This window comes from Oncorhynchus gorbuscha, linkage group LG07, assembly GCF_021184085.1.
Source record: "Oncorhynchus gorbuscha isolate QuinsamMale2020 ecotype Even-year linkage group LG07, OgorEven_v1.0, whole genome shotgun sequence".
NCBI lineage: Eukaryota > Metazoa > Chordata > Actinopteri > Salmoniformes > Salmonidae > Oncorhynchus > Oncorhynchus gorbuscha.
Window position 1 is genome coordinate 76,788,419 of NC_060179.1, and position 16,817 is coordinate 76,805,235.

General features: G+C 41.7%; 1 protein-coding gene across 1 annotated transcript in view; it reads left to right on the forward strand.

Moving 5' to 3' along the window:
* LOC124039366 (transmembrane protein 100-like) overlaps positions 1–805 on the forward strand; it is a 2,408-nt gene extending 1,603 nt beyond the window's left edge. The window contains exon 2 of the mRNA XM_046355329.1: positions 1–805. This exon is cut by the window's left edge and continues 1,190 nt beyond it. The gene's annotated coding sequence lies outside the window, so the exon portion shown is untranslated.
* The last annotated feature ends 16,012 nt before the right edge of the window (positions 806–16,817 follow it).

Consider the following 16,817-nt stretch of genomic DNA (forward strand, 5'->3'; position numbering starts at 1 on the left):
TGTGTACAAAATGGCATCCTATTCCCTACATAGTGTATTCCCTATTCCTTACATTGTGCACAGTGTAGGGAATAGGACGCCATTTTGGACGCAAGCCTTTGTGTTCACGCTTTACATTCATAGAATGGGTTGAGATGTTTACTTTACTCCACTGGTTTAATTATTGCTGCGTCAGTAATACATTGTGATGAATTGATTTGTGTACGTGCACCTCTAACTGGTTTAAATTCATGGTTGAAGGTTTCACATAATGACATCACCCTGTGACAAGACTGCTGTAAGCTTGTCATCTTTATGGTTGATATTACATTTATGTTTGGTATTATGTTTATATTTGGTGCGCTCTTAGATATGCAGAGGTTTTTGGACTGATAAATAAGTTCATATCATATATCGCATGCCCTACCTGGGTCAAATACTTTCAAATATGCGAGCCGCGGTTGATTTACTTTAGCCCGACTCAATTGAACAAATGGAATGGTCCCAGAAGTGTAAACGCCAAGCTAAACCAAGTCATCCTCAAATACTTTGTAATATTTATAGGTATTTGACATAATGTATTTGAATAATGTATTTGTCACAGGTCAGATCACTAGATATGGTGTCTTACATTGCCACGGTTTGAATTAATGTACGTCTTAAAATGAATGTATGTAACTATATATCTATATATTGTGTACAGATTGTGTACAGTATAGTTTATTGGGAAATGTTTATTTGTACTTATTTTCTATTTGAGATTTCCTGTTTAAATGATTCAACTAGAGACATATAAGTGAATTTAATATAGTAATCTGTCCGTTTCCTTGCAGTCTCTTCATTACCATCCTGTATCGATCTCCTTCTGTTGGGTAGATTTAGTGTGCATCCAAAATGGCACCCTATTTTCTGTATACAGTAGTGCCCTACTTTTTAAAGTAGTGCACTAATTAGTGAATAGGGTTTAATTTGGGGCACCACCTTACTTTCCCCAGTTGGGAAACATTATTAGCAGCAAGCTGTCAGTCAGAGTGTTGGCATGGCCTCTGCTTTTCTTTCAGTGCCTTTATTTCAACATTCAAAATGTCTCTGTAATGGGTTCACTTCAGCCTGTCCAGCCAGTCAGTGACACAGTGCCAGGGCCAAAAGGAGATGTGGCTATTATCTCTGTGTGTAGTCTTGGTGTTTTTCATATTTTGTTGAATTAAAACCTGTAATTTAAATGGATTTTCATTTGGATTTCATGCAATGGATGTACAGAAAATAGTCGAAATTGGTGAAGTGAAAAAAAAAAACTTGTTTCGAAAAATTCTCAAAAATAAAAAATGGAAAAGTGGTGCGTGCATATGTATTCACCCCCTTTGGTATGAAGCCCCTAAATAAGATCTGGTGCAACCAATTACCTTCAGAAGTCACATACGTAGTTAAATAAAGTCCACCTGTGTGCAATCTAAGTGTCACATGATCTGTCACATGATCTCAGTATATATACACCTGCTCTGAAAGGCGCCAGAGTCTGCAACACCACTAAGCAAGGGGCATCACCAAGCAAGCGACACTATGAAGCCCAAGGAGCTCTCCAAACAGGACAGGGACATAGTTGTGGAGAAGTACAGATCAGGGTTGGGCTATAAAAAAATATCAGAAACTTTGAACATCCCACGGAGCACTATTAAATCCATTATTTAAAAAAATAGAAAGAATATGGCACCACAACAAACCTGACAAGAGAGGGCCGCCCACCAAAACTCACGGACCAGGCAAGGAGGGCATTAATCAGAGAGGCAACAAAGAGACCAAAGATAACCCTGAAGGAGATGCAAAGCTCCACAGCGGAGATGGGAGTATCTGTCCATAGGACCACATTGTCTGGAGTTGAGAACCTCGAGAACACCATGTTTTTCATCGGCAGGGACTGGGAAACTGGTCAGAATTGAAGCAATGATGGATGGCACTAAATACAGGGAGATTCTTGAGGTAAACCTGTTTCAGTCTTCCAGAGATTTAAAACTGGGATGGAGGTTCACCTTCCAGCAGGACAATGACCCTAAGCAGACTGCTAAAGCAACACTTGGGTGGTTTAAGGGGAAACATTTACATTTCTTGGAATGGCCTAGTCAAAGCTCAGACCTTGGAATGGCCAAGTCAAAGCCCAGACCTCAATGTGGTATGACTTACATATTACAGCAGAACCCATTCAACTTGAAGGAGCTAGAGCAGTTTTTGCCTTGAAGAATGTGCAAAAATCCCAGTGGCTAGATGGATGTGCCAAGCTTATAGAGATATACCCCAACAGACTTGCAGCTGTAATTGCTGCAATAGGTGGCTCTACAAAGTATTGACTTCTGGGGGGGTGAATAGTTATGCACGCTGAAGTTTAGAGGTTTTTTGTTCTTTTGGTTTTCTGTTCTTAATATTTTGCATCTTCAAAGTGGTAGCCATGTTGTGTAAATCAAATGATTACAATCCCCCCCAAAATCTATTTTAATTCAATGTTGTAAGGCAACAAAAAATGCCAAGGGTGTGTGTGTGTGTGTGTGTGTGTGTGTGTGTGTGTGTGTGTGTGTGTGTGTGTGTGTGTGTGTGTGTGTGTGTGTGTGTGTGTGTGTGTGTGTGTGTGTGTGTGTGTGTGTGTGTGTGTGTGTGTGTGACATAGTTTCTGAGCCGTTACATAAATCCTTGAACTACAAATCAAACCGTCTCAGCCCCGTTGAAGAAAGAAGGACACCAGATTTACACCAGACCAACTGACACACTGGAATTCACTACATTATTGTTCACCTGCTGTAAATACAATTCATACACTCTGAATTAAATGCAATATTTTAATGTGAAACTACACCCGTGTAAATAATAATGATTTATGTCAATAAAATGTAAGAAAATGTCAGTCAGTCAGAATATGTCAGGAGGCCTAGAAAGCCAACCAATCCACTTATATACTCTGTACATAGGGCCTAAAATAACTCCAGCTGCAGAAAGAGAGGGGGATAGAAATGTAGTGATCTCCCTCGCAGAGGAGGCTGGTGGGAGGAGCTATAGGAGGACAAGTTCATTGTAATGGCTGGAATGGAATCAATGGAATGGTATCAAACACATCAAACAAATGGAAACCAAATGTTTGACTCCTCCTTGCACCAAATACATTTTGATCTCTCTCTCTCTCTCTCTCTCTCTCTCTCTCTCTCTCTCTCTCTCTCTCTCTCTCTCTCTCTCTCTCTCTCTCTCTCTCTCTCTGTAATCACTCTCAATGCAAATATTCTGAGTAGCCATTTGATTAGCTGTTCAGGAGTCTTATGGCTTAGGGGTAGAATCTGTTTAGAAGCCTCTCGGACTTAGACTTGGCGCTCTGGTACCACTTGCAGTGCGGTAGCAGAGAGAACAGTCTATGACTAGGGTGGCTGGTGTCTTTGACAATTTTTAGGGCCTTCCTCTGACACCGCCTGGTATAAAGGTCCTGGATGGCAGGAAGCTTGGCCCCAGTGATGTAATGGGCTGAACGCACTACCTTTGTAGTGCCCTGCGGTTGGAGGACGAGCAGTTGCCATACCAGGCAGTGATTCAACCCGTCAGGATGCTCTTGATGGTGCAGCTATAGAACCTTTTGAGGATCTGAGTACCCATGACAATTTTGATTTTATTGTATTTTTGATTTGACATTTTATTTAACTAGCCAGCCTAAAACCCCAAACAGCAAGCAATGCAGGTGAACAGGTCAGGGTTCCATAGCCGCAGGCAGAACAGTTGAAACTGGAGCAGCAGCACGGCCAGGTGGACTGGGGACAGCAAGGAGTCATCATGCCAGGTAGTCCTGAGGCATGGTCCTAGGGCTCAGGTCCTCCGAGAGGAAGAAAGACAGAAAGAAAGACAGAAAGAAAGAAAGAAAGAAAGAAAGAAAGAAAGAAAGAAAGAAAGAAAGAGAGAGAGAAAGAAAGAGAGAAAGAGAGAGAGAGAGAAAGATAGAATTAGAGAGAGCATACTTAAATTCACACAGGACACCAGATAAGACAGGAGAAATACTCCAGATATAACAGACTGACCCTAGCTCTACGACACATAAACTACTGCAGCACAAATACTGGAGGCTGAGACAGGAGGGGTCAGGAGACACTGTGGCCCCATCCGATGACGCCCCCGGCAGCAGCAACTCAAGAGGGAGCCACCAACACAGAGGATAATGAGGTGCTGGACAGAGGAGGCAGACTCAATTCTGCAGGACTATTTTGAGAATACTGATTGGAATATGTTCAAAGATTCATCCAACCAGGGCTCATCCATCAACATTGAGGAATATATATCCTCAGTCACAGGCTTCATTAGGAAATGTGTGGATGTTTTACCCACAACAACAATGTGGACATACCCCAACCAAAATCCCTGAAATTAACAGAGATCTCTGTACAATGCTGAGAGCCCGTAGTGCACCATTCAATGTCAGCAGAATGGACCCAGGGGTCAAGTTTTACACCTGTAAATAAATATTGGACAATAAATTGGGCCTTCCTGTATTATACTTACAGTATGCTAAAATGTTTATTCTATTCTACTGAGCCATTTCCTTTATCTTGTATTATTTATTATTGTAGTTGCATTGTCGAGAAGGAACCTGCAAGTAAGCATTTAGTTGGATGATGTACACCCGTGGAGGCTGCTGAGGGGAGGACGGCTTGTAGTAATGGCTGGAACAGAGTCAATGGAATAGTATCAAGCATGTGGTTTCCATGTGGTTGATACCAATCCCTTGACTCCATTCCAGACATTACTATGAGCCGTCCTCTCCTCAGCAGCCTCCACTGAGTATACCAAACATAAGGATAATTTTGAGTCGTACCTCTCATATTGTCTTCAGAACAGTCTCAAATCGTAGGTGCATGGACTGCACAAGGTGTCGGAAGCGTTTGACGGTGATGCTGGCACAGGTTGACTCAAATGCTTCCCACAGTTGTGTCAAGTTGGCTGGATGTCCTTTGGGTGGTGGACAATCCTCGATATACATGGGTTACTGTTGAGGATTGAAAACCCAGCAGCGTTGCAGTTCTTGACACAAACCGGTGCATCTGGCACTTACTAACTAACCCTGTTCAAAGACACTTACATATGTTGTCTTGCCCGTTCACCCTCTGAATGGCAAACATACACAATCCATGTCTCAATTGTTTCAAGGCTTAAAAATCCTTCTTTAACCATCTCCTCCCCTTCATCTACAATGACTGAAGTGGATTTAACAAGTGACATCAATAAGGGATCTTAGCTTTCACCTGGATTCAGCTGGTCAGTCTGTGTCATGGAAAGAGCAGATGTTCTTAAAGTTTTGCATACTCAGTGTATACCATGTGTATCCCGTACGACTAATAAAACCTAATTATCACACTCCAAAGCCGTATGTCATGTCCTCAGCACTAACACCTTCAGTCAGTCACTGTGAATGGAGGGAGAGACAGAGCTACTGTAGTGTCTGAGTCACTGCTAACAATAATTTTTGGATTATACATTTGTTTATAAAAATAAGACAATAATGGTACCAATAATTTATTTTACTACACCGGATGCTTGTCCTTGAATTTAATATTTTCAAATCGCACACAGAAGTAGTTATAGGGATAATTTAGTTTCTAATGGCACCCTGCAGTACCATGGTCAGCCTTCAACTTTAGCTACTCAATGAGAGGGGGCAGCATTGAGCTAGCCTCCAACGTCACTTCCTGGAGTTACTGAAACTGCAGAAGTTACGTCTCTCCATGAGACGCCATCTTAACCCACTTAATTTTGGCTTCAAAGTGCTATTGCGTCTTCACATATGAATGAATGGTGTCACGTGATCAATGGATTTTTCCATTCATATATGTAATTTAATTCAAGCTCCTACCTGAGCAGAGCAGGAAGTAGGCCTCAGGTCATCTTCAACTACGTGGTAAGTATGCAATACACCACCATGCTGGTAAATATGAAGAGTGGTACTCAGTGATGTGTTGTGTTGGATTTGCTCCAAACATAACACTTTGTATTCAGGACATGAACTTCATTTCTTTGCCACATGTTTTGCAGTTTTACTTAGTGCATTATTTCAAACAGTAAGTAACACACAAACAATTCCCAGGGCATAGACATGTCTTATATGGCCAGAAAGCTTAAATTCTTGTTAATATAATCGCACTGTCCAATTTAGAATAGCTATTACATTTAAAAAATACCATGTTATTGTTTGAGGAGAGTGAGTGCACAACAACAAACCTTTTATCACGGCAACTGGTTTGATACATTCACCTCTGAAGGTAAATAATGTACCTTACATTCAGTCATCTTGCTCTGATTTGTCATCCTGAGGGTCCCAGAGATAAAATGTAGCATCGTTTTGTTTGATAAAATCAATTTTTACACCCTGCTGTCTCTGGCTCCACACCCACCCCACATGGCCATCTTAATTATCATGACCTGCCGTGTTAGTTCTCCTAACCTGCCACGTTAATTACCCTAACCTGCCACATTAATTACCCTAACCTGCCACGCTAATTACCCTAACCTGCCACGCAATACCCTAACCTGCCACGTTAATTACCCTAATTACCCTAAACCTGCCACGTTAATTACCCTAACCTGCCCGCCCTAACCTGCCACGTTAATTACCCTAACCTGCCACGTTAACCTTACCCTAACCTGCCACGTTAATTACCCTAACCTGCCACGTTAATTACCCTAACCTGCCACGTTAATTACCCTAACCTGCCACGTTAATTACCCTAACCTGCCACGTTAATTACCCTAACCTGCCACGTTAATTACCCTAACCTGCCACGTTAATTACCCTAACCTGCCACGTTAATTATCCTAATCTGCCACGTTAATTACCCTAACCTGCCAATTACCTAACCTGCCACGTTAATTACCCTAACCTGCCATGTTAATTACCCTAACCTGCCACGTTAATTACCCTAACCTGCCACGTTAACCTTTATTAACCAATCTGCAATACCCTAACCTGCCACGTTAATTACCCTAACCTGCCACGTTAACCTGCCACGTTAATTACCCTAACCTGCCACGTTAATTATCCTAATCTGCCAAGTTAATTACCCTAACCTGCCACATGAATTACCCTAACCTACCACGTTAATTACCCTAACCTGCCACGTTAATTACCCTAATCTGCCAAGTTAATTACCCTAACCTGCCACATGAATTACCCTAACCTGCCACGTTAATTATCCTAACCTGCCACATTAATTACCCTAACCTGCCACGTTAATTACCCTAACCTGCCACGTTAATTACCCTAACCTGCCACGTTAATTACCCTAACCTGCCACGTTAATTACCCTAACCTGCCACGTTAATTACCCTAACCTGCCACGTTAATTACCCTAACCTGCCACGTTAATTATCCTAACCTGCCAAGTTAATTGTCCTAACCTGCCACGTTAATTACCTAACCTGCCACGTTAATTAACCTGCCTAACCTACAGTACCAACCTGCCACGTTAATACCCTAACCTGCCACGTTAATTACCTAACCTGCCACGTTAATTATCCTAACCTGCCACGTTAATTATCCTAACCTGCCACGTTAATTACCCTAATCTGCCAAGTTAATTACCCTAACCTGCCACATGAATTACCCTAACCTGCCACGTTAATTACCCTAACCTGCCACGTTAATTATCCTAACCTGCCACGTTAATTACCCTAACCTGCCACGTTAATTACCCTAACCTGCCACGTTAATTACCCTAACCTGCCACGTTAATTACCCTAACCTGCCACGTTAATTACCCTAACCTGCCACGTTAATTATCCCCTAACCTGCCACGTTAATTATCCTAACCTGCCACGTTAATTATCCTAACCTGCCACGTTAATTATCCTAACCTGCCACGTTAATTATCCTAACCTGCCACATTAATTATCCTAATCTGCCACGTTAATTATCCTAATCTGCCACGTTAATTATCCTAATCTGCCACGTTAATTATCCTAACCTGCCACGTTAATTATCCTAACCTGCCATAACCTGCCTAATCCTAATTATCCTAACCTGCCGCGTTAATTATCCTAACCTGCTGTGTTGGTTTTCCTAACCTGCCACGTTAATTATCCTAATCTGCCACGTTAATTATCCTAACCTGCCACATTAATTACCCTAATCTGCCACGTTAATTATCCTAACCTGCTGTGTTAATTCTACTAACCTGCTGTGTTAATTCTACTAAACTGCTGTGTTAATTCTACTAACCTGCTGTGTTAATTCTACTAACTGTAATGAACTTCGTCTGCTGTTAGAAGAGAGGCAGACCGAAATGCAGCGTGTAGGTTACTCATGACCTTTAATAAAGATAAAGCGGTACATGAAATAATAGAAAATACAAAAACAACAAACAAGTGAAACAAAATACAGCCTATCTGGTGACTAACACAAAGACAGGTACAATCACCCACGAAATACAACGCGCACTCAGGTTGCCTAAATACGGTTCCCAATCCGAGACAACTAGAATCAGCTGACTCCAATTAGGAATCGCCTCAGGCAGCCAAGCCTAACTAGACACACCCCTACTAATACACACTCCTAATTAATACAAACCCCAATACGAAATACAACATATAAACCCATGTCACACCCTGGCCTACCCAAACATATAACAAAAACACAAGATACAATGACCAAGGCGTGACACTAACCTGCTGTGTTAATTCTACTAACCTGCAGTGTTAATTCTACTAACCAACTCATTACAGTTGTAAACTGCCTGCTATCAGTTCACACATTGTCACACATTGTCAGATGCCAGCCTGTGAAGAAAAACATTAGATTAACAATTTTTTCTATATTATCAATTGAGTAGATAGGTGGGGAAACAATGAAGTATCCTTGAAAGCTTGAAGCCATAATAGCCATGGTCTAACTCAAGGATAGTTGGGTTGATGTACTCCTCATCTCGTTAACAAGACAAACTACACGGGGTCTGGTAACATTCTGCACCTCCCAATAGTTAAAATAGAAAATCACAGGTTATCTGACTAGAATGGACAGGTGAGTCATCAGGTGAGTCACACACACACACACACACACACACACACACACACACACACACACACACACACACACACACACACACACACACACACACACACACACACACACACACACACACACAAGTCGCTCTGGATAAGAGCGTCTGCTAAATGACTTAAATGTAAATGTAAATGTAATGCACAAGGGGACTGAATGCACACACAGATGGGTGCGTTCACACACACCTGGTTTATAGAGGTGCATGGATGCAGAGTGGATGTCCTAATTATGGTTTGTTCAACAGGAGAGTTGAACATGCAGCTGGAATATACTGGAACACTAGAACACACTAGAACACAGGAACACTAGAACACACAGGAACACTGGAACACACTAGAACACTAGAACACTGGAACACACTAGAACACTGGAACACACTAGAACACTAGAACACTGGAACACACTAGAACACTGGAACACACTAGAACACTGGAACACTGGAACACACTAGAACACTAGAACACTAGAACACTGGAACACACTAGAACACTGGAACACTGGAACACACTAGAACACTAGAACACACTAGAACACTGGAACACTAGAACACACTAGAACACTGGAACACTAGAATACTGGAACACTATAGCAATGATTAAAACATTCCCTAACCAGAAACCGTGGATTGATGGCAGCATTCGCGTGAAACTGAAAGCGCGAACCACTGCTTTTAATCAGGGCAAGGTGTCTGGTAACATGACCGAATACAAACAGTGCAGCTATTCCCTCCGCAAGGCTATCAAACAAGCTAAGCGTCAGTACAGAGACAAAGTAGAATCTCGATTCAACGGCTCAGACACAAGAGGCATGTGGCAGGGTCTACAGTCAATCACGGACTACAGGAAGAAATCCAGCCCAGTCACGGACCAGGATGTCTTGCTCCCAGGCAGACTAAATAACTTTTTTGCCCGCTTTGAGGACAATACAGTGCCACTGACACGGCCTGCAACGAAAACATGCGGTCTCTCCTTCACTGCAGCCGAGGTGAGTAAGACATTTAAACGTGTTAACCCTCGCAAGGCTGCAGGCCCAGACGGCATCCCCAGCCGCTCCCTCAGAGCATGCGCAGACCAGCTGGCCGGTGTGTTTACGGACATATTCAATCAATCCCTATACCAGTCTGCTGTTCCCACATGCTTCAAGAGGGCCACCATTGTTCCTGTTCCCAAGAAAGCTAAGGTAACTGAGCTAAACGACTACCGCCCCGTAGCACTCACTTCCGTCATCCTGAAGTGCTTTGAGAGACTAGTGAAGGACCATATCACCTCCACCCTACCTGTCACCCTAGACCCACTCCAATTTGCTTACCGCCCAAATAGGTCCACAGACGATGCAATCTCAACCACACTGCACACTGCCCTAACCCATCTGGACAAGAGGAATACCTATGTGAGAATGCTGTTCATCGACTACAGCTCGGAATTCAACACCATAGTACCCGCCCAGTGCAACTGGGTACTGGACTTCCTGACGGGCCGCCCCCAGGTGGTGAGGGTAGGTAACAACATCTCCTCCCCTCTGATCCTCAACACTGGGGCCCCACAAGGGTGCGTTCTGAGCCCTCTCCTGTACTCCCTGTTCACCCACGACTGCGTGGCCATGCACACCTCCAACTCAATCATCAAGTTTGCGGACGACACAACAGTGGTAGGCTTGATTACCAACAACGACGAGACGGCCTACAGGGAGGAGGTGAGGGCCCTCGGAGTGTGGTGTCAGGAAAATAACCTCACACTCAACGTCAACAAAACTAAGGAGATGATTGTGGACTTCAGGAAACAGCAGAGGGAACACCCCCCTATCCACATCGATGGAACAGTAGTGGAGAGGGTAGCAAGTTTTAAGTTCCTCGGCATACACATCACAGACAAACTGAATTGGTCCACTCACACAGACAGCATCGTGAAGAAGGCGCAGCAGCGCCTCTTCAACCTCAGGAGGCTGAAGAAATTCGGCTTGTCACCAAAAGCACTCACAAACTTCTACAGATGCACAATCGAGAGCATCCTGGCGGGCTGTATCACCACCTGGTACGGCAACTGCTCCGCTCTCAACCGTAAGGCTCTCTAGAGGGTAGTGAGGTCTGCACAACGCATCACCGGGGGCAAACTACCTGCCCTCCAGGACACCTACATCACCCAATGTTACAGGAAGGCCATAAAGATCATCAAGGACATCAACCACCTGAGCCACTGCCTGTTCACCCCGCTATCATCCAGAAGGCGAGGTCAGTACAGGTGCATCAAAGCTGGGACCGAGAGACTGAAAAACAGCTTCTAACTCAAGGCCATCAGACTGTTAAACAGCCACCACTAACATTGAGTGGCCGCTGCCAACACACTGACACTGACTCAACTCCAGCCACTTTAATAATGGGAATTGATGGGAATGATGTAAATATATCACTAGCCACTTTAAACAATGCTACCTTATATAATGTTACTTACCCTACATTATTCATCTCATATGCATACATATATACTGTACTCTATATCATCGACTGCATCCTTATGTTATACATGTATCACTAGCCACTTTAACTATGCCACTTTGTTTACATACTCATCTTATATGTATATACTGTACTTGATACCATCTACTGTATCTTGCCTATGCTGCTCTGTACCATCACTCATTCATATATCCTTATGTACATATTCTTTATCCCCTTACACTGTGTATAAGACAGTAGTTTAGGAATTGTTAGTTAGATTACTTGTTGGTTATTACTGCATTGTCGGAACTAGAAGCACAAGCATTTCGCTACACTCACATTAACATCTGCTAACCATGTGTATGTGACAAATACATTTGATTTGATTTGATTTTTAGAACACATGCTGTTGAACAGCACAACATGCCATTATTATACTTGGACAACATTATATTATAATTACATTCTGAGACAGGCATGATACATGGAGGAATAGTGAAAGAGCCTCTTGTTTCTAGTGATATTATTTATGTGAGCAATATCCATGATGGGCAGAGAATAATGATGATGCTAATGATGACCCTTTCCATATTGTTTTAATTGATCATTTGTGCCTTAGGAATAGCCTATAAGATAATTAAGACAGTTAATCAAATTGTTATTCCATCCACTGAGGCAAACATGATTGATTTATAACGGATTAATATTTTATTTAAATAGATATAACGCATTATGTTGTCTTTGCTCTGCCTACAGTGTGAGTGGATTTTGTTTTGGAGTGTGACCTCTCTCTCTCTCTCTCTCTCTCTCTCTCTCTCTCTCTCTCTCTGTCTCTCTGTCTCTCTGTCTCTCTGTCTCTCTGTCTCTCTGTCTCTCTCTCTCTCTCTCTCTCTCTCTCCGTCTCTCTGTCTCTCTCTCTCTCTGTCTCTCTGTCTCTCTGTCTCTCTGTCTCTCTCTCTCTCTCTCTCTCTCTCTCTCTCTCTCTCTCTCTCTCTCTCTCTCTCTCTCTCTCTCTCTCTCTCTCTCTCTCTCTCTATCTATCTATCTCTCTCTCTTTAAGAATCCCAGTCACCATCTTCTTTAATGTCGAACTTCATGCCAATTTCTTATCTCCTTGATTCCGCTCCCATGAACACATTTAGCGAGGAGATGTCTCGTGTCTGATTTACACTCTCTGCAGGCTTACTGGGGCTGCCAAAGGTGGATTGGGGCTGTATCCCAAATGTCACCCTATTCCCTATACAGTGCACTACTTTTGACCTCTGTCCTAAGGCGCACTATAAAGAGAATAGGGTGCCATTTGGGACATAGCCAGGGCAATAATAATAAACCTCAGCACTTCCACCACAGCAAGCCACAGGCGCCGAGAAACTCCCTCCATCATCATATTCCTCCTCTACCCCAGCATGTTACTGTATATTAACAGGTTATATTCCTCCTCTACCCCAGCATGTTACTGTATATTAACAGGTTATATTCCTCCTCTACCCCAGCATGTTACTGTATATTAACAGGTTATATTCCTCCTCTACCCCATCATGTTACTGTATATTAAAAGGTTATATTCCTCCTCTACCCCAGCATGTTACTGTATATTCCTCCTCTACCTCAGCATACCCCAGGTTATATTCCTCCTGTTACTGTATATTAACAGGTTATATTCCTCCTCTACCCCAGCATGTTACTGTATATTAACAGGTTATATTCCTCCTCTACCCCAGCATGTTACTGTATATTAACAGGTTATATTCCTCCTCCTCAGCATGTTACTGTATATTAACAGGTTATATTCCTCCTCTACCCCAGCATGTTACTGTATATTAACAGGTTATATTCCTCCTCTACCCCAGCATGTTACTGTATATTAACAGGTTATATTCCTCCTCTACCCCAGCATGTTACTGTATATTAACAGGTTATATTCCTCCTCTACCCCAGCATGTTACTGTATATTAACCTCCTCTACCCCAGCATGTTACTGTATATTAACAGGTTATATTCCTCCTCTACCCCAGCATGTTACTGTATATTAACAGGTTATATTCCTCCTCTACCCCAGCATGTTACTGTATATTAACAGGTTATATTCCTCCTCTACCCCAGCATGTTACTGTATATTAACAGGTTATATTCCTCCTCTACCCCAGCATGTTACTGTATATTAACAGGTTATATTCCTCCTCTACCCCAGCATGTTACTGTATATTAACAGGTTATATTCCTCCTCTACCCCAGCATGTTACTGTATATTAACAGGTTATATTCCTCCTCTACCCCAGCATGTTACTGTATATTAACAGGTTATATTCCTCCTCTACCCCAGCATGTTACTGTATATTAACAGGTTATATTCCTCCTCTACCCCAGCATGTTACTGTATATTAACAGGTTATATTCCTCCTCTACCCCAGCATGTTACTGTATATTAACAGGTTATATTCCTCCTCTACCCCAGCATGTTACTGTATATTAACAGGTTATATTCCTCCTCTACCCCAGCATGTTACTGTATATTAACAGGTTATATTCCTCCTCTACCCCAGCATGTTACTGTATATTAACAGGTTATATTCCTCCTCTACCCCAGCATGTTACTGTATATTAACAGGTTATATTCCTCCTCTACCCCAGCATGTTACTGTATATTAACAGGTTATATTCCTCCTCTACCCCAGCATGTTACTGTATATTAACAGGTTATATTCCTCCTCTACCCCAGCATGTTACTGTATATTAACAGGTTATATTCCTCCTCTACCCCAGCATGTTACTGTATATTAACAGGTTATATTCCTCCTCTACCCCAGCATGTTACTGTATATTAACAGGTTATATTCCTCCTCTACCCCAGCATGTTACTGTATATTAACAGGTTATATTCCTCCTCTACCCCAGCATGTTACTGTATATTAACAGGTTATATTCCTCCTCTACCCCAGCATGTTACTGTATATTAACAGGTTATATTCCTCCTCTACCCCAGCATGTTACTGTATATTAACAGGTTATATTCCTCCTCTACCCCAGCATGTTACTGTATATTAACAGGTTATATTCCTCCTCTACCCCAGCATGTTACTGTATATTAACAGGTTATATTCCTATTCCTCCTCTACCCCAGCATGTTACTGTATATTAACAGGTTATATTCCTCCTCTACCCCAGCATGTTACTGTATATTAACAGGTTATATTCCTCCTCTACCCCAGCATGTTACTGTATATTAACAGGTTATATTCCTCCTCTACCCCAGCATGTTACTGTATATTAACAGGTTAACAGGTTATATTCCTCCTCTACCCCAGCATGTTACTGTATATTAACAGGTTATATTCCTCCTCTACCCCATAATGTTACTGTATATTAACAGGTTATATTCCTCCTACCCTGTATATTAACAGTTAGATTACTTGTATGTATATTAACAGGTTATATTCCTCCTCTACCCCAGCATGTTACTGTATATTGTTAACAGGTTATATTCCTCCTCTACCCCAGCATGTTACTGTATATTAACAGGTTAATTCATCTACCCCACATGTTATGTGACAACTGTATATTAACAGTTATATTCCTCCTCTATTTGATTTGTTTTGTATATTCCCTTAACTGTATATTAACAGGTTATATTCCTCCCCTCTACCCCAGCATCATGTTACTGTATATTAACAGGTTATATTCCTCCTCTACCATGTTACTGTATATTAACAGGTTATATTCCTCCTCTACCCCAGCATGTTAATGTATATTAACAGGTTATATTCCTCATCTACCCCAGCATGTTACTGTATATTAACAGGTTATATTCCTCCTCTCTCAGCAGAATACCCCAGCATGTTACTGTATATTAACAGGTTATATTCCTCATCTACCCCAGCATGTTTAATTTAACAGGTTATATTCCTCCTCTACCCCAGCATGTTACTGTATATTAACAGATATTCCTCCTCTAAGCATGTTACTGTATATTAACAGTTATATTCCATCCACTGAGGCAAAACTGATTGATTTATAACAGGTTATATTCCTCCTCTACCCAGCATGTTACTTTATAGATATAACAGGTTATATTCCTCCTCTACCCAGCATGTGAGTGGATTTTGTTTTGGAGTTATATTCCTCCTCTACCCCAGCATGTTACTGTATATTAACAGGTTATATTCCTCCTCTACCCCAGCATGTTACTGTATATTAACAGGTTATATTCCTCCTCTACCCCAGCATGTTACTGTATATTAACAGGTTATATTCCTCCTCTACCCCAGCATGTTACTGTATATTAACTCTTATATTCCCTCCTCTACCCCAGCATGTTACTGTATATTAACAGGTTATATTCTCCTCTACCCCATCATGTTACTGTATATATTAACAGGTTATATTCACCTCTACTTTATGTTACTGTATATTAACAGGTTATATTCCTCCTCTACCCCAGCATGTTACTTTATATTAACCTTATATTCCTCCTCTACCCCATGTTACCATGTTATATTCTCCTCTACCCCATCATAACACATTTAACAGGTTATATTCCCTCTACCCCAGCATGTTACTGTATATTAACAGGTTATATTCCTCCTCTACCCCAGCATGTTACTGTATATTAACAGGTTATATTCCTCCTCTACCCCAGCATGTTACTGTATATTAACAGGTTATATTCCTCCTCTACCCCATCATGTTACTGTATATAAAAGGTTATATTCCTCCTCTACCCCAGCATGTTACTGTATATTAACAGGTTATATTCCTCCTCTACCCCAGCATGTTACTGTATATTAACAGGTTATATTCCTCCTCTACCCCAAGGCATGTTACTGTATATTAACAGGTTATATTCATCTACCCCAGCATGTTACTGTATATTAACAGGTTATATTCCTCCTCTACCCCAGCATGTTAATGTACATTAACAGGAATATTCCCCTCCTCTACCCCAGCATGTTACTGTATATTAACAGGTTATATTCCTCCTCTACCCCAGCATGTTACTGTATATTAACAGGTTATATTCCTCCTCTACCCCAGCATGTTACTGTATATTAACAGGTTATATTCCTCCTCTACCCCAGCATTAACAGGTTATGTTACTGTATATTAACAGGTTATATTCCTCTCCCCAGCATCTACCCCAGCATGTTACTGTATATTAACAGGTTATATTCCTCCTCTACCCCAGCATGTTACTGTATATTAACAGGTTATATTCCTCCTCTACCCCAGCATGTTACTGTATATTAACAGGTTATATTCCTCCTCTACCCCAGCATGTTACTGTATATTAACAGGTTATATTCCTCCTCTACCCCAGCATGTTACTGTATATTAACAGGT